Raw genomic sequence first — 20,855 nt, 5'->3', positions numbered from 1 at the left:
CAACACACATTGTAAATTCGATGTACCCTATAAACTAAAGCTCTATTAATAAATGAGTCAATATTCAAAACATATTATTTTTTGTCTGAAAATTTTTTCGCCTGCATACATTTAAAACCAATAAATCTCCATGAGTCAACTACAACTAGGTAGTAGAGAACAAATTTTTCAAAGCAGATGAAAAAAGGCATCCGATATCACTTAGGCAATTGAATATGATATGGGATGTCAATACTTAGTTCCATTGCACCATATTAAAAGTTTCAACCTAATTCCATGAATCCTTTGTTTATCACAAATTTTTATCTTTACCCTTAAGTTTTGTTTGATATTTACCATTCCATGTAAAAATGCAAAAAGATGAAATTCTCAAACAGGATATATTAACTGACTCAACAATTTCAATTTTCATAATTACATGAGAGTATCTGTTGCAGAGGAGTTGCACTTATGCGTTGATCCTAGCGACTTATCTTCGTTTTGGCTTGCCCCCACGCGTGTCATGCGAACATCCAACTACAGGTAAGTTCCTTTCACAATTTAACTCTTATCAACATGAGTTTCCCCATAGCGTTGACAGTGGAGTTATTATTCTAAAAAACTCGCTTCATTTTTTTTAAGGATTTTTTTAAAATGATCGCAATGCACTAAACACAATTCTCCGAGATCACTGCCACCCCCAAACTTAGAGGTTGGCAGCATTCTCACCGCAAAGCTAAAAACAAACTCACAGAAATGCGGTAATAAACGTTTGAGCGAAGGTTTGCACAAAATAAAACTTAAGACTTTCAAATTTTGAAGAAGCTATTAAAAGTAAGGAGCGCCTTGCGATGCTTAGTTAGAAGATACGGTGAATTATACGTACGATCATAGAAACATCGCAAAGGAATGAAATCGGGATAAAAAGAATTTCATAAGGATAATGCATAAAGGATAATAAGAAAAGACCTTAGGCAGAATAACTCATGTGATTATGCGTTGGAATCCACGCGATCGAAGCCATGCGTTAAAGGATGTAAGTAGAATGCGGACTTACATGGACACCAAGCATAAATTATTACAAGGCACATGGACAACATGAAAAATGACACATGGCTGTTAGGACACTATACTCCCCATTGGATGCCCATATATATATATATGAAATATGTCTCGATAAAACCTTAGTAGAAAAAATCCAATGGAAAAAAAACCCTAGTGAAGAAAAAATAGTACATATTTCATATAATACATACTTTTAAAAGAATACAATATGTTCACTCCCCCTCACGAAAACATCACTTAAGATCTCTGAGTCACCACATTCCTATGATGTGCACTAATTTTTCAAAAGTTGCGGTTGGTAATACCTTTGTAAATAAATCGGAGGTTATCCTTCGTACAAATTTGTTGTACAGTGATGTTGCCATTTTTCTTCAAGATCATGAGTGTAGAAAAGCTTGAGTGAAATATGTTTTGTTCTATCTCCTTTAATATTGTTAGGGTTGATGTCCTAAAGTCTCGTGTCCTGTAGTTTGTAAACAGTTTGTACGAACGCTTGTGCTGTATAATATATGATATTTACTTCACATCTTGTTTTTTGCTCAGTTGCATGTTTTATTTGCATAAAATCCCTAGGCAGTCCTTTGATTTGTATGGGTGCGAGTGGGCCAAGTCGTCAATTCAAACTTACCATTTTGGAGATTCATCTGATTGGGAGCTGGGAATTCAGTTACATAAGATGCAATTCACTCCTTCCCAAGGCAGGGGTAAGTAGATAGATAGCTCCCTTAAGGCTGATTGAGGCTTGAACGATATGACGCGACACACATTCTCTTGACCCGAGAGGTGTTACACATAGTTGGACTATGTTGTATTTCATTAGAGGAATCAATGGTACTTAAGAAGTGAGATGTAACTACAGGGGCAAAACGATAATTTGGCCCAGCTGTACTTACGAGTATCTGTGAAGGGTCATCGTACTCATGATTGGTTATATCCGATGGACAGAGAAAAATATAATTGGTAAGAAGAGTTCAACTGTTGGTCTTTTGTGGAATGTCTGGCAGTTAATAGATGGTGGATCTCGTGGCTAAAGAGTGTAGTCAGCTATTCACATACCGTTGGAGCTTCAAGCCACAGGTCCATTAGCTCCCTGTGTAGCTTGGATAAAGTCGAGAATCTGTGTTTGGATTAATTTGAAATGTTCAAATTGACAAGAAGAAATTCGATTATATATGATATAATTGGACTGGTTAATTATATATGATATAATTGACTAAATGTATGAATACATTATTTTGGAGGAAATTCGATATAAATATGATTTATATAAAGCAGAGGAAAAATTACTATAGTATATATGTGATATCAGATACCAAACTATATGGTAAAAATATAATATGATTATATTTGTTAATTATTTAATTGGTTAATTATATGATAATTAGCCTAAAATTTCTCTCGGGCGTGCGTTAGTGGAAAAAACCGCGTCGATTATAATAACCGAAGAATAAAATGAAATTTGTTTTATTTTGAAAAGTTCAAAAAAATTTGGCGTCGGTGTGGAAACGAAAACGATCGCATAAATCGAGAGCCTATACGATAGTCGCTCAACGCCTAAACGATTGCACACCTTACGCCTAAACGATCGCACGCAAGTTTCTAAACGATTGGATAGATTTCCTAAACGATCGTATAGTGTGCCGTGTTTTCTAAACGATCGTCTACTTTTTCCTAAACGATCGTTCAGTAAAACCTACACGATCATGTAACTTCTTATTAAACGATAAGCACTTAGCTATACAATAGCTTCCTTTTGTCTTCCACTTGCTTATTGTCTACACGATTAGTACTTTCTCCAATCTCTACCAAACTCACCAAAGACCACACTTTGGGTTCTCACTCCGAGAATACCAAGGGCTCCATTTTGGTGGTGTCGTCCCCGTTGTGTTCATTTGTTCGTGATTGACCGTGTTGCTGCAGCCGACGCATTGGCTGGGCGATAGTAGACCGGGTAGAGGTCTTCCGCTGCGTTCTAAGTTCCAAAGCTTGAAGAACGTCTTCAACTGGTATGAGAACTCTTTCCCTTGTTATTTATTTAGGTCAAAGCATGCCGTTAATTACTGTATGTTTGTATGTTAGAATGTATATGGTGTATTTCGATCACGGTGAAATTGGAAAGATTCGAATGTGCTCATGGATGCTCTTCGTTAAGAGATCCTTCAATTGGTATCAGAGCTAGATTCTGATATTCCAATTTTATTGTTGCAACGATTTTATATATGTTGTAAAACCCGAACCCTAATTATTTCAAGTAAGAGTAAGTAATGTGATGTCTTCTAATGAGCTAATGAAGCCATGTCTTAGGAAGAGTAGAAGATGGAAGCAAGAAGAAATAGGCTCTTGGGTAGCTAAGTGTAAAAGTAGGACAAAACTTGGCTAGGCTAAGAAAGGTCATGCTTGATGATGGAATGCATAATAAGCATATGATTGAGATCATGCCATCTAATGAGGTGTAGTGCTGAAGTAATATTGTGAGTGAAGTTAGCAAAAGGAAATTTGGTAAATCCTAGCTCTTAATCACCAATAGTGGGCCATGTGGAACAAGGAGGGTTCATGCTGGATTTTGGGCGGTAATATAAGCAAGAAGGTCGAATTCATTGGGTCGGTTTGGATAAACTACTTAGGCTATTTGTGTAATTCCAGTGGCATTTGAAAGTTCTATGTCTATTTTCTGTGGATGGGCTACTGGAAGGAAAACTCGCCGGAATAAGGCCGGAGAGGCAAAATGAAGACGAAAGATTCGTTTCTCAAGTGAATCTAGGCCATCAGAGAAGAATTGAAGCTCCATAAAGAATTACGAAGCGTTTTGAGCTAAATATTTGAGGTAATATTGTTAACTCAATTATAAACAACTTTGTAGAATGAAACTTTTTAAGATGGGGCCTGGAAATCAAGTTATATATTTTTGAATTTTGAACTGAAATTGTTGAACAATCAGGCAGCTGCTTGAATAAAGTTACTGTGCATCGTCTCGAGGCACCCTGGGAGTGTCCCCCTAAAGGAGGCAGTTTTGCACGTTTCTTTATTTGATCTCCTAGTATGATGATTTCAGCACTAAGCCTTAATGTTCAACTACATGTTTATGACTAGTTTTAAGTAAAACGCGATAGAGAAGGACATTTGAAAAGGTATCCACCCAACCAGATACCGAAGGACATTTGAGAAGGTATCTGACCAACTTGGTACCGAAGGACATTCGAGAAGGTACCGGACCAACTTGATACTGAAGGACATTTGAGAAGGTATCTTAGCAACTCGATACTGAAGGACGTTTGAGAAGGTATCTGAGCAGAAGTACCTAAGGATACTGAAGGACAATGAGAAGGTATCCTAGTCAAGTACCTAAGGATACTGAAGGACAATGAGAAGGTATCCTAGTCAGGTACATAAGGTACGACGGTACTCAATTATAACCACGTGCACGTAGGTAATACAACGTCGAGGAACTGAGCAAAAGGGGTTCTCCTCGACTAAGGTTGACATTGAGGGTTAGAACTAGTAGTTCACTCTCAACTAAGGATAAGGCAGCCGTATATTCTCCTCGGCTAGAAGGATAGTTTGAAATTTTAATACTTATGAATGTTTATCACCATATGATGTTTACTAATGTATGAGTTTTCCAAGTATGTTTTCCATGTCTAACGCATGCTAGTGGTTTTACAAGCTAGTTCAATATGTTTTAAGCCAATTTATTTCACAAAGTATGAAGCATGCGTTAGGTTAAAGCTAAGGTTGAATGAAGCTTGACGTACTATGTTTTAAATACCTAAGGTTGCCAAAGTACATGCGTTGGTATTTCTAAACATAATGAATAGGGATACTAAAGGTAGGGAAGGTATCTGAATAAATGTACCTAAGGTGTTGACGGTACATAGAAAACTCCATGTGTATGTACGTAGGTCTGAATGAGAGGCCGAGGTATGGGTCTCTTGGCCGATAATAGACGTTGGGAGCTAGAGTAGTGTATGCTCATTCTCAACTAGGGAATAATGATGATTATTGATGTTTAAGAGTTGTTATCAACGTTTATGTTTTAAGGATGTTGCCTGAGATGCCATCAGTATATTTAAAGAGATCGACGTAGGGATCTCTTCTAGCCATAGTTTAATGTGAACAAGTCGAAGTAAAGGTCTCATCTGGCCATGGCTTGACGTTGAGAACTAGAGCAGTGAATGTTCATTCTCAACTAAGATTCAGGTTTCAGATACAATGGTTTAAAAGGTTTTATGTACACGTTTTCTTGGTATATTTTAAGTCCCAGTATTATGTTTTCAAGCTTTCAGTTTAAGCATGAGATTTACATTTTATTAAGTCACTCACTGGGCTTCTAGCTCACGTTTTCAAACGTTTTCCTTTCCAGGTAGCGGTCAGTTCCTAGAAGACTTTTCTGCAGCTGCTCAGCCACTAGAAGAAACAGGTTAAAGGAAGCGTAATTGAAGATACATATTAGTTAGTGACATGTGTCTATCTAGTGACTAGTATTCTTGATGGGGCTCACTAGATTGTAATATCCATGTATGAACAGTGCTGTGAAACCCTGTAATGTAAACGTGTTAAGTTTTGAGTTAATTTGAATGTATTCAGGGTTTGAACAATATTTAACAGGTAAGATAGGAAGTAAGTGCCAGCAAAATGGTTGGTAACTGCTGCAGTCACCATTCCATCCAGATTAGGAGGATAATCTGGTGCAGGGTGTGACATATGTTCTTGGTGGGTGCATTTCTACTCTATTTAATCGTTAAATTGCTGTGGATGTGCGGATTAATGGATGTTTTTGTGGATGTTAGCCTCGGTTTGATTTAATTCTTTTACATTTGCAATTGTTTGTAAAGGCCCCTGCGTTTTTTGGCATTAATAATCATTATCGAGTCTATAATTCAAAGTCTGTTTAAGTCTCGTGAAGATCGGAGCAAGCGTTGTGGTTCTTCGAGGAAGGAGACGATCAAGGGTTGATCACATCGTGTAGACAATGGGGTACGTGATCAAGGGTTGATCGCATCATGTCGACGATCGGGTACGCGATTGCTGAGTATCGGGTCATGTAGACGATGGGATGCCCACATATCGTTTAACACGCGTGCACACTAGACGATCATTTAGGTTAACAAGCTTCATCGTTTAGTAACTGTGAAACCCAGATTTCTATTTTCCTTACTTAAGCAAGTGATAAAAGGAATTAACTAAGTGAAAGTTAAATCCTAAGTTAAGAGGGAGGAAATTTCTGAGTGTTAAGTAGATTTTCCTTGAGTAATTTAAGTTAATCTTCAATTGGTAAAATTGTAATGAAATTTGTATAATAAGGAGGTTTATGAGAACGTTAGTGTGGAATGGTGAAGAAGGAATGGGGATTTGAAAAAGAAAAATATGGAAATTGAGTTTGGGAAAGTAAAGAAAATTTATGTGAAATGCGTGTTGTGCATAAAGCACTAGAAGGCAAGTGACTAGTGGCACAAATATGTAGAAATTGCACGGAGACAAACAATGTTCGCAGTAGCTAAGAGCGAGAACGTTGAGAGTGGGATCAGCGAGATCATTGAGATCGAGACCAGCCAGATCATTGAGAGCAAGATTTTGAGCAAGAAAGTGGGTCAGCGAGATTGGAGAGAGCAAGACAGCGATAAAGTGGGAGAGAGCGAGAGTAGAGAGAGCGAGATTTTGAGCTAGAAAGTTGGAGAGAGCGAGAATGGAGAGAGCAATATTTTGAGTGAGAAAGTAGGAAAGAGCGAGAGTGGAGAGAGCAAGACCAGCAAGAAACTGGGAGAGAGCGAGAGCAGCCTATGCATCAGCCATGCCTTGTTCGGTGCTGCATTCGAACGTCACACCCACGCGATCGAAGGCCCTCGCCTATGCATCGAACGGCCGGGCAAGTATTTATGCGTTGAATTTGGCCACATTCTTGTAGATTATACATTGGAAACCCTAAATTGAATAAAAACAAAGGTTGAAGACACAAGGGCAAATGTCAACCAAAATTAAGTGTCTTCATAAGAAAAAATCTTAAGGGCTAAGGAAATTTGGTGGACGCATATGAAGAAAACACTTTAGGACAAGGTGATGCAAGCTTATGTTGATAAAGGAAGGATTAAACATTTGGCCATGTAACCAAGTAGGTGCTGTCAATCCCATGAGCAATTTGAATGCCTATAAATAGGGAGTTGGGATTTTATTTTCAAATCACACAAAAATCATAAAATTCATAGAGAAAGTAGAGGGCAATGAGGGTTCAGAGGAATATATCAACTTTGGACGAGGAGATATTCCAATCTACTCGTGCATTTGGAGTGATTCCAAAGCCATCTGAAAGCTTTAGAAGTCTAGTTTTCAGAGTAGGGCTGTTGAAGGAAAAAATCTCAAAGGAATTGGGCTGGAGGTTGAGAAGAATGCAGAAGGGTCAGACTATCGGATCAGTCTAAGCCAATCTTGAAGATTTTGAGATTCCGGTCAATCCATGAGAAATTCTGAGCTGAAAGTTTAGGGTAAGATTCCTAAGACATTTTAGAATAAGTTTATATAAGGAAGTATTTCCAAATAAGGTTTGGAATTATGAGTAATCTAAGTTGAAAGTTGAATCTGGATTCTAAGGGTGAAAAAGGGGACCGAGGAGCTACTATAGTGAAAAGTTCCTAAGAATTCGAGGTGAGTGGCTAAAATGTTTTCAAACTAAAATGTTTTTAAGCTTTTTTGGATTACAACATTTACAGAAAGCATATTTGCGAAAATAATTCTCATGCCTACTAGTTTTACAAAGTGGTTTCCAAGCAAGTTTGAATTATTGTTTGAACGCATGCATACTATTGAAATATTATTTACATATGTAAATGTATTGATTTTATCTAGCATTCATTACCCTCTTTAAAGCCACGATGTATATGTGCTATACTATACATGCTTTAAAATGAAAATTTGTTTATAAATAGTTTTTGTAAAATGCGATGCCGAAGTACAAGGAGAAGGTATCTATTGGTACTGAAGTACGTTGGAGAAGGTATCCTAGTAGCTCGACACTGAAGTACAAGGAGAAGGTATCTGAACAGTAGTACCTAATGTGGCCATAGGTGAATAAAGTCAGAGATTGAACAAAAGGGTTCTCTCTAGACTAGTAGTTGGTGTCGGGATTATTTTACCCGTTATAAAGTACTTGATTTGAGAAATGCTTTTACTATTTTATGTTTAAAACAGCTTTATATAATTTACGCTTGGAAAATATTTATGCTGCAAAAGTTTATATTTCAGATAAAACTATTTTTTGAAATTATGTATGAGAATTTACTATGTTTTCTCGGTCACTCACTGGATGTAAGCTCACCCCGTTTTCAAATGTTTTGTCCCCCCCCCCCCAACAGGTAGTGGTCAAATCCTCTGAAGATAGCTCAGTATCTGCTCCGCCACTAAATGACTACAAGACTTGTAACTGTTTGCTAGGTGGTTACGGTTAATATTGTACATCTATCTATCGTTTAGGTGGCACCAGCGAGATCCAGCTAAGGTAAGGAACTTCGTGTCGCGGCTGCTCCATGTTGCTATTGTTCATATAGGGACTAGGGTTTGTGGGTTTTGGGACTTGTAAATCTAGTGTTGTAATGACTCTAAACATATTATGTTTCTATGTTAATACATTATGGCCCTAAAGACGTCCCGTTGCATATGAATTATAATTGGTATCAGAGTTATTCCGCAAGAGTTATTAGGCAGTAAGTGTCAGCCCAAGGGTTGGTAACTGCTGCAGTCACACCTTTCTCTAGGCTAAGAAGGTGGTCTGGGCGGGGTGTGATAGTAACTGACTAAATGATCACTTAGTAACGCAAGGTAAATCGTTTACCTGTCGCCGCGTTGAGCGGTCAGGCTTCACAGCCTCGTTGTCGTCTACGCGATCGTTTATTTTTTGCGTCTATCGTCTAGTATGTGCTAGGCGATCGTCTACTTTCGATGTTTCCTACACAATGGAGTCCTCCTGGCGGTTCAAGACCCGGCTCGCCTGTGATCCGATTCACTCAATGAAAATGTAATAGATAGGGTTATTTCATTCCGATTTTTGTAAATGCTCATCCCGCTCCATTAATCCTTTAAATTACATGCAATGTATGTTTTTTCATATGGTATGCACATATAGTAAATCCCACCTTAGGTAATGCAATGATCATGGATCATCTCTTTATTGTAATTGTTAATTAATTTAGAGAAGCATGATTTAATTATGTAAGAGCATGTTCATGCATCATATAATATAAGAGTTATATTTATGCATGCATAAAAAGCATTGGCATGCATCATCTTTATATTATAATTGTTATAGTATCACGGTAAATGATAGCATGTTTGCTTGGTTATTACGGGTTATATAAAAGTTATATATAGTAATGACCGGAAATTTCATAAAGCATGACACATAGGTTACTTTATAATTGTTATAAACACCTCATTGTGCGTAATGGTTTTTTAGTTGTTTCTTTTTAAAAGTTAAAGAGAAATTAGAACTAAAAGAAATAAGAAAAACATGCATGCTTACTTAGGTTTAATTCATGTTTTAAAATGTTTAAAACTTGGATCACACATAGACCTAAGATCACGATTCTAATATGATTAGCAACCCTAAGGCTTTAATCTTTTAATCAATTTAATAGGATTAAATTGGCTAATAAAAGATTAAAGTGTAGCAAATCTATCTATAAGGGACCTTTTGTCTAAGGCAGGTTCTGTCTAGGCTGGGGTATTTAAGTTGACGGAAACGTAACACCCCTACCTAGGAACTTACCTGAAAAAGTGAATTAGATAGATTTGATGCATGCATGCAAGTTAAAGAAAGTCCATTAAAGTGTTTAAATGTGACTACTTGAACTTGTTCATATTTCATAGGCAAACGTTGTTTATGAGCAGAGTTTAAAAAGATGACTTAGATTAAAATCAGTAGCTGGATTGTCTAAGTTAATGAACCCACAGGTAGAACATTCAGTGGGAGGTATGGCATAAGATGCTTCAGTTAAACCTTTCATGTTTCTCCTAATTAGTCCACACCGTGAGATCTACCCTCGGCCTCGCAGCACCTTTGGCGTGTCCCCTTATAACAGATGGTGTTTGGGTAGGTCAATATCAAGGGGGATGGAGAGAGTGTTCATAGTAAATGGAAGCGGGAAGTGCGACAACATATCCCTTGGTCTCCCTCGTTAGGTTGAATAAAGTTACTACGCATCGTCTCGAGGCACCCTAGGAGGGTCCCCCTAAAGGAGGCAATTTTGCGCGTTTCTTTATTTGATTTCCTGTAAGAGGATAAGGTAGCTTAGTCTCTTGTCCTAATCTGCTTGTTCCCTATGGTGGGCTCATTAGGGCGGGACTCTGACACCGAAAGTGAGGGGTCACACTTATGCGGAATGGTTAAAGGTTAACAGTTCTGGAAAAATGGTGGCCGTTAGATTCAATTCCAAGAGTTGATTCTGCCTAATGGTTGAGAATGTCTCATCCCAGCGAAGGGGCAACTGATCACTCCACCAGTGACGTTTGTCCTGCCTCACTGGGCATCATTGCAAAATAGAGGTTTATAACTTAGAGTACTTGAAACCGTTTTGCAAAACTGATTGGTTTAAAAGTGGTTTAGCAAAATCTAATAAAGTTTTTTCATATTTTCTGCAACAACTTGTTCAAAATGGCAATAGCCATGTTGGCTTTATTGAGCGCCGAAAAACTAACTAGCGATAATTTCGCAACATGGAAACACATGATCACGACGATCCTAATCATCGAGGATCTCATGTTCGCTCTCACAGAGGTCTGTCCTCCTATTTCAGCTCCAAATGCCACTCAAAATGTTCGAGAGACATACGAGCGATGGACAATGGCCAATGACAAGGTTCGAGAGACATTGACAAGTCTTTCTAAAGTTTTGGCCAAAAAACATGAGCGTATGATCTCAGCGCGTGAGATCATGGAGACCCTGCGGGGATGTTTGGACAACCATCTGAACAGCTTTTGCATGAGGCTCCTAAATACATATTCAACTCCAAAATGGAAGAAGGCACCTCTGTTCGTGAACATGTGCTTAACATGATGGTCCACTTTAATGTGGCAGAGTTGAATGGGTCTACCATCGATAAGGGCAGTCAGGTTAGCACAATCCTGCATTCATTGTCAGAGAGTTTCATGCACTTTGTTAGCAATGCGATTCTTAATAAAGTGAAATATAACCTTACAACTCTCCTCAACGACCTACCAATCTTTACTTAAAAGTAAGGAGAGGAAGAAGGGTGAGGCAAATTTTGCTTCATCTTCGACCTCATGAACGAAGTCTGCACCTTCTACTTCTTAATAAAGTGAAATATAACCTTACAATACTTTTATCTTTATTCGATAGTGATTTTGTTGAGTTGTCATGACCAACCAATATGCTTTACCTTTGACTTATATAAAGTAGGTTAAAATACCTTTTCAAACCAAAAAAAAAAAAAACCTAGGTTAAAATATCATATTGATTTTTATACTCTGTATTCGGTTTCATTTGATTTAATTTTAATCTATTTAATTTTCATTAATCTTGAGTTTAGTATTTCAAATGTTATTTTTTAAATTATGAATGGTTGAATAATAATAATAATTTTCGAATAAGAAAATACACTATGCAATTTTGATTTATTTAGGTAATAGGTAATAGGTAAGGTATCAATTTTTGGATTTGTTTCTTATATGCGGGTCTTAGCAAAAAAGGATTAAGTTATTTCGGTAAATACATTCAACCAACTCCAATCCTTTTACCCATTAACATATTTTCAATGGAATGTTAATATGGATATTTTTTTCTTAGTGAATAGAGGTTAAAATTTGACATTTAAAAGTACATAAATCAAAATTAAATGACATCCGAAATATAATAATCAAAGTAATATTTTAACTAATAAACTTGACAAAGCCATAAAAAAAATTTCATGTACATCTAATCAAAACAAAGTTAAAATTTAGGTCAGTTGTAATTATATAAATTCTCTCTTGATCTTCGGAACTTCGAATGACACAAACTTTGAAAAGTCTCATTTTAATAGAGATGTAACTTAGTCAAATTTACTTGTCATTATTTTGCCTAAAATTCATAGCTCAATTTAATATACAGTGAGAATTCGTTGACATACTAATGATGTAAAATTCGACAACCAAACATTCCTTTTATGCATTGCATATGGTCAAACATAACAGTAGACTTTTTTCCCTTCTTTTTTACCTTCCTATTAAAACTTTATTATGTACTAATTTTGAATTAATTATTCAATTTCTTCAATGGCTTAAAACCTTTTCAAATTTTAGATTTTTCTCGATTTATTAGCAATTGTTTCATTTTATATCGAGAGAGCGTAATTTTTATGTCGGTCCTTCTTTTATTAATTCTTATCTAACATTTATGTTAGATTATATAAGATTAAATTTACCTTCACTTACAAATTTAAGCTTTTGAATCAATCGGTGATTTAAGATGATATTAGAATAGATTTTATCATATTAAATAAGATTTATTTAATTTATGATTAAATTCTAATTTGTTAAACACCATTTGTCGAAAGTGCATTTATCGAAAATTAGGAAGTTTTGTGCTATAAATAAATGAATCGTAATTCAGTTGCCATAAGCTTTTACTAATCAATTTTGAAGTTAGAGGTTCGATTTCCTTATTCCACATATGGTAGAAAAAAATGAGAACAGAATAAATCAAATATTTTTAATACGTTCATCTATCAATTTTTTCTTCCCATAATAATTTTATAGAATAAATATTTGATTGTTCATGAATGTTATTTTTTCTGGAGTATTTACCAAAATATGAAGTGCACATAATTAAGTGGTAATTGACATGTATGAACCTTTTGTAACAACCCAAACTTGTACGCATACACTACAAGAAATTAAATGTCAAATGTTAAGCAGGACGAAATTTTATTTAAATGGGTGGTAAATGTAATACCCTAACCCTAATTTAGAAAGCAGGAAAACAAATAAAATATATAATTAAGAATGAAAAATATATAAACTTAATAGGAAAATTGGGTGGAAATTTAGAATTGGAAAAAAATAAGAAATTTATTAATTATCCAAAAATAATGAATAAGGGGCAGAATCAGGGAGGATTAATTAGAAATTGGACGCTATCTAATTCAGGAGACAAAGGGCCGTAGATAACTTTTTGTTTGGGCACCGCTCATTGGAAAAATTGGAGGTGAATTAATTGCCCATATACTCTTAAAATTTGAAAGAGTTAAAAAGGGGAAGTGGAATCCACAAGCAGTGATGAAGGCAACCAATGCGTGAAAACTAGCGAGATTTGAGAGAAAATTGAAGAGAGCGAAAGTGGAGAGAGCGAGATTGGAGAGAAAATTGGAGAAAGCGAGAGTGGAGAGAAAATTGAAGAGAGCGAGATTCTCAGCGAGACAGTGGGAGAGAGTAGGAGCCACGAGAGCAAGAGCGAGAGCCACGAGAGCCAAACCAGCGAGAGCGAGAGCTAGAGAGTCACAAGATCCAAACCAACGAGAAAGCTGGAGAGAGCGAGATTAGAAAGAGCGAGATTTGGACAGAAGCGGGGATTATGGGTTGAATTTGGCCACGATCTTATAGATTATACATGGAAAACCCAAAATGGAATACAAACAAAGGTGGATGACGTAAGGGCAAATGTTAGCCAAAATTAGGTGTCTTATTAAGAGAAATTCTTAAACTTAAGTAATTTTAAAGAAGCCATGTGTAGGATGAGTTGTCACACAGAGAAGAGCTGGAAACAACTATAATAGAAGGCTTTAAGCTGAAAGTTAAACGGATTCTCAAACAAAACTTAGTAGTAAAAATCGTGTGAAAATGGTGAAGTAATTCTGTTAGTTAGAAGGAGGAAAAGCAAGGGAAGTGCTGCCTAAAATTTCCTTTTAAGAGGGAAAGCTCTACTGATTAAACCATAGGGAATAATAAGGAATAACTAGGATCGCAGTCAAAGTAAGTAGTTATCTCACCATCTTTTTAAGTGTTTCATGGTAGTGTACCTTTAATATGTTGCATAATTATGTTATTGTTATGTTGCATTACATGTTTAAAATACGTTTATCGACAAGGGACCCCATGCATTATGTTTGTTCATAAGATTAAATTTTAATTAGATAAAAGTTATGCTTTTAGGGCTAGCAGGGTATGTATGGTTGCACCCCTCTAGTCCAATCTTACTGTAACATCCTACACCTTTTTATTTATTTATTAATAATGTAAAACTTTTCCCTTTTCAGTAATTGTCCTTAGTTGAAGGACATGTTTGGAATTCTGAATTTAAAGTATAAATGCGAGGATTTAAATGTTGTCGTGGAATTTATTAAAAAATTATTCAATTTGAAAAGTTATGGCAGGAATTAATTATTTTTGGAAAAAGGAAAAGAATTAAATAGTATAAAGTGGGTTAAGAAAAGGATCTAATTAGAGTTATACTATTTTCCTTTTATTATTATTAGTATATTTTTTTAAAATAAAAAGGACCCCCCCCCCCCCACCACCTTCCCTCACTCATGCGAGCCCCTCCTCCGTTTTCTTCTTCCTTGCCGCACACCCAGCCGCTACACCCTCAGTCGTCGTGCACCTCCAACTGACCACCATTCATCGACCTAGAAGCGTCGCACGTCCGCTTTCAACCGGTTGCACCACTGGATCTAGCCCCCGCGTGCCACCAGTCACCCAGCCATCGACCTCCCCCCAACTACGTTGCTCGCCATTCGTGGGTTTCGACCGACCAGATCCCACAAGTCAGACCACGCCGCTCGCCGTCGCGTCGTCCCTTTCAGCCATTCGTTCCGTCCGCGAGCAACTAGAAGCTCTCCAGCCGCTGCCGTGAGCCTCCGTCCAGCTGGGCCGCTCGTCCAAATTCCCTCCAGCCACGCGTCCGCCGCCCCAGCCTCACCACTGTCGGTCGCCATCGTCCCTGCACGTCGGGTTCGCTTTGGTCTTTGTCGGAATCTTGGATTAAGGGTAAGTGTAAATTGTTTTGATTGGATTCCTTGAGGATTTTGAGTAGTCACTAGAATTTGGCCTTGAATTGTTGGTACACGTCATGTTTTGAATATAGGGAAAAATTTTAGGTTGCTGAAGTTGTCGTCCAGCCGAGTAAAGGGGTAGTCGACGAATCTTGGTGAAGAGTAAGGCTCTAAACTTATGTGGGTTGTTAAGCATGTTGTATGTTTATGAATTTCTCGATTTAAGTTTGACTGAACCATAGACTGCGGCCTAAAATAATTTGCCATGATGTTGAGGTTTGGATCTTGAGGTTTCCTGGTGTCTTTGTTTTGGGTGATTTAAGTTTGATCCTGTGGGCTTTCGGTTTCGTTGGACAAGGAAGAGGTTGAGCTTGCTAGTTTCTAGAGTTTGCGAGTAAAGGTAAGTAATCTTACTACTGGAACTGCCCACGGGCCAGGCTTTAATTGTGTATGCTAGCATAATAAGCGTATGTTATGGTAAATGTTAGCATATTGATTGACAGTATGACCTGAATCAAAGTATGTTCTGGCACGGATTCTGATTTGTTTACATACACACCTAAGTGCTTGATCGTTAGTATGTGATAGTATGTGTTTTCATATGTCGATGTCTGATCTGCTGGTGTTGAGGCATACTTGCATGTTGTGGATTTATGATATAAGTTATACATGGATGATGTATAATATGTTATTAAGAATTATGTGTATGTGATGAAGCCATGGTATCAAGGATTTTTATGTATGTTTTAGAACTGTACAATGTTGAATCATAGCATGTTAAGACTGTGTGAATATCTTCATTGATTAGTTAGATGCTCACCAATTTTTGTTTCTTTCGGGATTCACGAGTTTGTGTTTCCTTCGGGATTCACTAGTTTGTGTCTCCTTCGGGATTCACCAGTTTGTGTTTCCTTCGAGATTCACCATTTTTGTGTTTCCTTCGGGATTCACCAGTTTTGTGTTTCCTTTGGGATTCATCAGTTTGTGTTTCCTTCGGGATTCACCAGTTTTGTGTTTCCTTCGGGATTCACCAGTTTTGTGAGCATACTTAACTACAATAAGATAGGACTCAGTCTCTCATCTGTTACATGTATTTATGTGCCATGTGCGGGTATCTAGAGGACATAGATGCCTAGCCTGACCCCAGTGGTGGGGCTACTTACTGAGTATTTCATACTCATTCTTTCTTATGTTGATGTTTCAGGTAAGGGTAGAGATGCACCGGCGATGGCGCAGCGGAATTCATGATCGAGCCACTGGGACTAGTTTTTACGCTTCTGCATCATGAGATTTAGAGTTCTTTTCATGTTTCCCTTAAATGTTTAGTTTTGATGTTTGAAACTTATTATTAAGGATTTTTTTTTTTTATATGTATTTATTAACCTTTATGATTTATGGGTACCCTATTATTGTTTTTAATAATGGCATTTAATAAATGTCTCTTGAACTTCCCTTGTTTTTAATTAGCATTTATTTCAAATAACTGAGCGTCGTTTTAAATTCTTTGCATGCATTTATTTTAGTAACGGCCTTACCTAGATCCTAGGGTTCGGGTCATTACACTTACGTTTATGTTAATAATTGATGTTGGATGCGACTCTGGCCCTACTGACTACATGACCCGCTAATCATCAGATGAGTTAGTTTCCGCCTAAGTTCTCATCTTTCTATCAGGGCGGAGAAATTTACGTTAGAAGCATAATCGACCATCACATGTTATTATATGTTTTCAGTCCCAATCATACGTTTTCAGGACATGTTGCATGTGATTGTGCATTTGGTCACTACCCTATGTGAGAAATACTTACTGGGTATATTATATACTCATCCTATTTTTACAGACTTTCTAGGTAAGGACACAACATAGTGGCAGAACTGGATGTCGCTCAAATGGCCAACCATCAAACTCACTATTATAGGCACATACATTTTTGTATCACTACGCTAATGTTTTATGGATCCTGGTGTTTTGTAAAATACACTTTTTATATAGTTTTCTACTTAATTAATAAAATCTTAGATATGTTCTTTTGAGATTTTTGCCAAAACTATCTCATGATAGAAAAGTCTAAGTATGCATGTCGTAGCGGTTGGACCATAATATGTAAGGATCCGGTCGTTACACCTTCAGATCTCCATCCCTCATATTTGTTGTACTAAAAAAATTGCAAAAAGTGTAAACAAATAGATATAAATTCTTTCATACAAATATATCGAACATGATTTTCTTAGAACAAAAAACAGGGTATGAAGATTACCTTGATTTTCTTAATATCGTTTATTTAATCATTCATTATTTGGTATACTCGTTGACTAAATTTTATCTATTAATAGTTATAAAAAAGGAGATTTTCAAAAAAAATTTAAAAAATAGAGAAACTATTTACACAAAATAATAAAATCTTAATATTCTTTATCTAGCATAGAGACTGACAGAAGTTTATCGGCATAGAAATCTATCTGTGTCTATCAATGTTTTTTTTTTTTACTTTTTCTGTAAATAGTTTGACATTTTTTCTATTTGGAAAATTTCTCAATAAAAAATTATTTTAGAATTTAACCTTTTTTTTTTTTAATACAACAACATGGGGGATTGAGCAACTTCCAACCTATAGGAATGTTTGAGTTTTTATTTTATAATATTTTATTTTTGATCATTTGCATGTTAGTAAAAAAAAAAAAAAAAAATTATAATTTGTCCTTATAAATTAATAACTATTATGTTATGAATAATTTATTTTTATTACTATTGTTAATATAAACTCTGTTTGAAGAACTACTTTATAAAATAAATATTTAGTTAGTTATGTAGGATCTGTTTGCTTGTGGAAAAATGGTTATTTAAAAAACTTATTTTTATTTAAACATCCTTCGTGAATATTTATTAAAAAAAAAACATTTAAAAAGTTATTTTAAATACTTATCAAACATTTATTTTTTTTTAAAATTACTTATTTTTTAAATTAAACACGTGAAAATATATTACAAACACACTTTAGTTTATTCTTATCATCAGCCTGAAGAAAATACATCAGAATTATCTCTCTGTTTAAATTTATGCAGTCAGTTCTACATATTTACATTTCATGATCCCTGTAGGACACCCTTGAAACCATACAACGTGCTTCCTTTTGCATGAACCTGTAGGAAATCTTCAACAAAATTATAGAATCTGCTAATTAGCCACAACTTGAACAGAAAAGCAAACATTTATTCTTGATTTATAAATGTGGACACAATGAGACCCTACCAAATAGTCTAGAAATCACATTATGCCCTCTCAGTGCTTGGCCACAAAACTAGACAACTCCAATCTTCAATTTCTTATTCATCTGCATCGAACTGGAATCACTTGGCACCAACATTGCCGACGGTTGGCCGAAAAGATCAGGAAACAACTTTGTGATCTCATCTGCACGCACATATAACACACAACTCAAACACTCTAAAACCTTAAGAAGTAGCAACTGGCCTCAAACTCATTCTGTAAAACTCAAGTTCCAAACAAAAGCGAGATCTATAATCATAAGAAAAACACAGTAAAAGAATAAACAAAACTCAATGCATGTCACTACTCTTCCTTCGAGACATCAATCAACTCAGAGTTAGGAGGGCCATCGAGGATTTTGAAGGGGTTTTTGAGAATAGAGGGAAAAGGGTGAGGTTGATCGATACGGTGAGCTTGGACTTCACTATACACAGTAGAAACACGGCCGATCTCCGACGGAGAAGATGCAATGACGGGGGAAACATCGGCATTAGCGATGAAAGGTGGAGACATTGGTAGGAGAGAAATGAAAATGAAAATGGGGAGATAGGTAGAGAAATGAAAGATTGAATCAATGAAAGAAGTGGAAAATTGAGTGTTCGACAAGGTCAAGAAGATGAAGAAGGACTCGACTAGAATAAAAGGAAAGAGCTTGTGGATGAAATGGATAACACTCTAAGAAGAGATTTCGGTTCTCCAAAAGCTCCATATGAGTTCCTGATGTGAGGATTTGGCCATTCCTAATAATTCATGTAAGAATGGAAACTACAAAGAAGTTAGATATCTCACTTCCAACTATGGAATTTGACCCGAGACTTAATTAAAATATCTTATCCAAATTCTGAAAAATAGGTTCGATTTTCATCAATTTGGTTGTGTAAGATACCTATATCCAGATCACCTGCTCCATTCTTCTTTTAGATTTGAACTTGCATAATCAATGGTAGGATTCTGATCTGACCTCCTCACATGAAAAATGGAGCGGCGTGAATTATAATATAAGACTGGGAAGGAGATTAAAGGAAACGACATTTACTCTAGAAAGAGATCATATTACCATCTAGTTCCACCATTGTCTTCTTGATCACGGGCTTGAACTTACTTGCCAAACGAATTCTACCTTTAGAAAGAGATCATCAAATGATAAATATTAAACTAGACTTCATGAAGATGTTCTATCAATCCAAAGCCTTTCAAAATTGTTAAGTGAAAAGATACTCCACTTTTACATGATGATACTCCACTTTTATCCTTGTTTTTCTGATCTTACATGCACATTGACTAGTCTTTATAGTATTGTGTTAGTAACTATTAAGTTATTTGGATACTCAAAAAAAGAAAAAAAAAAAAACTTTTAAGTTTCATCAACTAGAAAATTGTTGTCTTTTTAATATAGATTGGAGAGTTTTTTTCTTCTTCCATTTTTTTTCTTCTAGTGAACTCCATTGTTCTCATTTTGGCTGGATAATTGATACTCTGTTTGTCATTTCCCTTCTTATTCCCCATAAAACATATTCTAGAAAAAAATTATTAACTTGTTATTCAAGAAAACATGAGAACAGGAATGCACGTTTTCATGAAAAAATCATATCGTGTCTCCTCTCCACGTCCATTAACGAAGTTAATGGAGTTCTGCCAGCCATCCAATCTTCAACTAGAGCAGCCAAAGTTCCTACCTGGTATGCATAACTAGTAAGTAATAAAAACGAGGAAAAAATCTATGGAGGAAACTGATATCAAGAAAAAGAATGAAAGGTTAAAAGGTTAGAGACTAAAATGATCAGAAGGTACAAGAATTGGGACAGACAGATCGATGATATTGTTCCAGTTTTTCCACTCTGGAGGAGAGCTCTAGCACTGTAACCCAAACCATGACAATAAGTTGAATCAATGTTCGTGGGTAAACCACACATCCCTTCGTACGTATAAGTAAAAAGAAGAATTAAACAGAGATAACACACAGAGCACTAACCAGCAAAGTACACTTTTTCTGTAGATCGAGCATCAACCATCACATTACCAATCATTTCTGAATATATCTGCATAAACATCAGCAGAGCCTATTAAGAGTCTCATCTCATGAATGCGACATTCCATTTTTTCCTTGAGTTCTTGAAGAAACTACTTCAACTTTGCAATAGTCTCCAAAGTTCAGTCCAAACGGAATATGAATTCTAAAGCAATTACAAAGAGAAATGAGTACCTTACAAGCAGAATCAAATCCAAAACTTGTGGGGACCTCTTTGCATTTAAGATCACCATCAATAGTTTTTGGGCAACCAATTACTCGGGTTTTCAAATTCTTACTCATAATTTGAAAACAACAGAAAGAAGGGGAATATAAATAACAGAGTCTTGCACACAAAAAAATGGTACCCTAGAGTAATTAATTACTCAACCTTATATTTCTGCAATAAAAACAACATATAATAGCTTATCCATATACGACAATGAGAGTGAGAAAGAGAGTAAAAAGAAGGGAGGCAATAAACAAATTTCATAGTTCTGAAAAATACCTAAAGTTTTCAGCAAGGAGACAAGCATTTGTGTTGGAATCATCTCCACCAATTACA

At 36.1% G+C, this 20,855-nt stretch overlaps 1 pseudogene; it reads right to left on the bottom strand.

Annotated features, from left to right (window-relative positions):
• Window positions 1–20,792, bottom strand: part of LOC150035992 (pyrophosphate--fructose 6-phosphate 1-phosphotransferase subunit beta-like) — a 70,206-nt pseudogene extending 49,414 nt beyond the window's left edge.
• Between the last annotated feature and the right edge of the window lie 63 nt (window positions 20,793–20,855).

Source organism: Benincasa hispida, chromosome 5, assembly GCF_027475165.1.
Source record: "Benincasa hispida cultivar pf3 chromosome 5, pf3_genome.v1.1, whole genome shotgun sequence".
Classification (NCBI taxonomy): Eukaryota; Viridiplantae; Streptophyta; class Magnoliopsida; order Cucurbitales; family Cucurbitaceae; genus Benincasa; species Benincasa hispida.
This window is presented reverse-complemented; position numbering and strand designations above follow the sequence as displayed.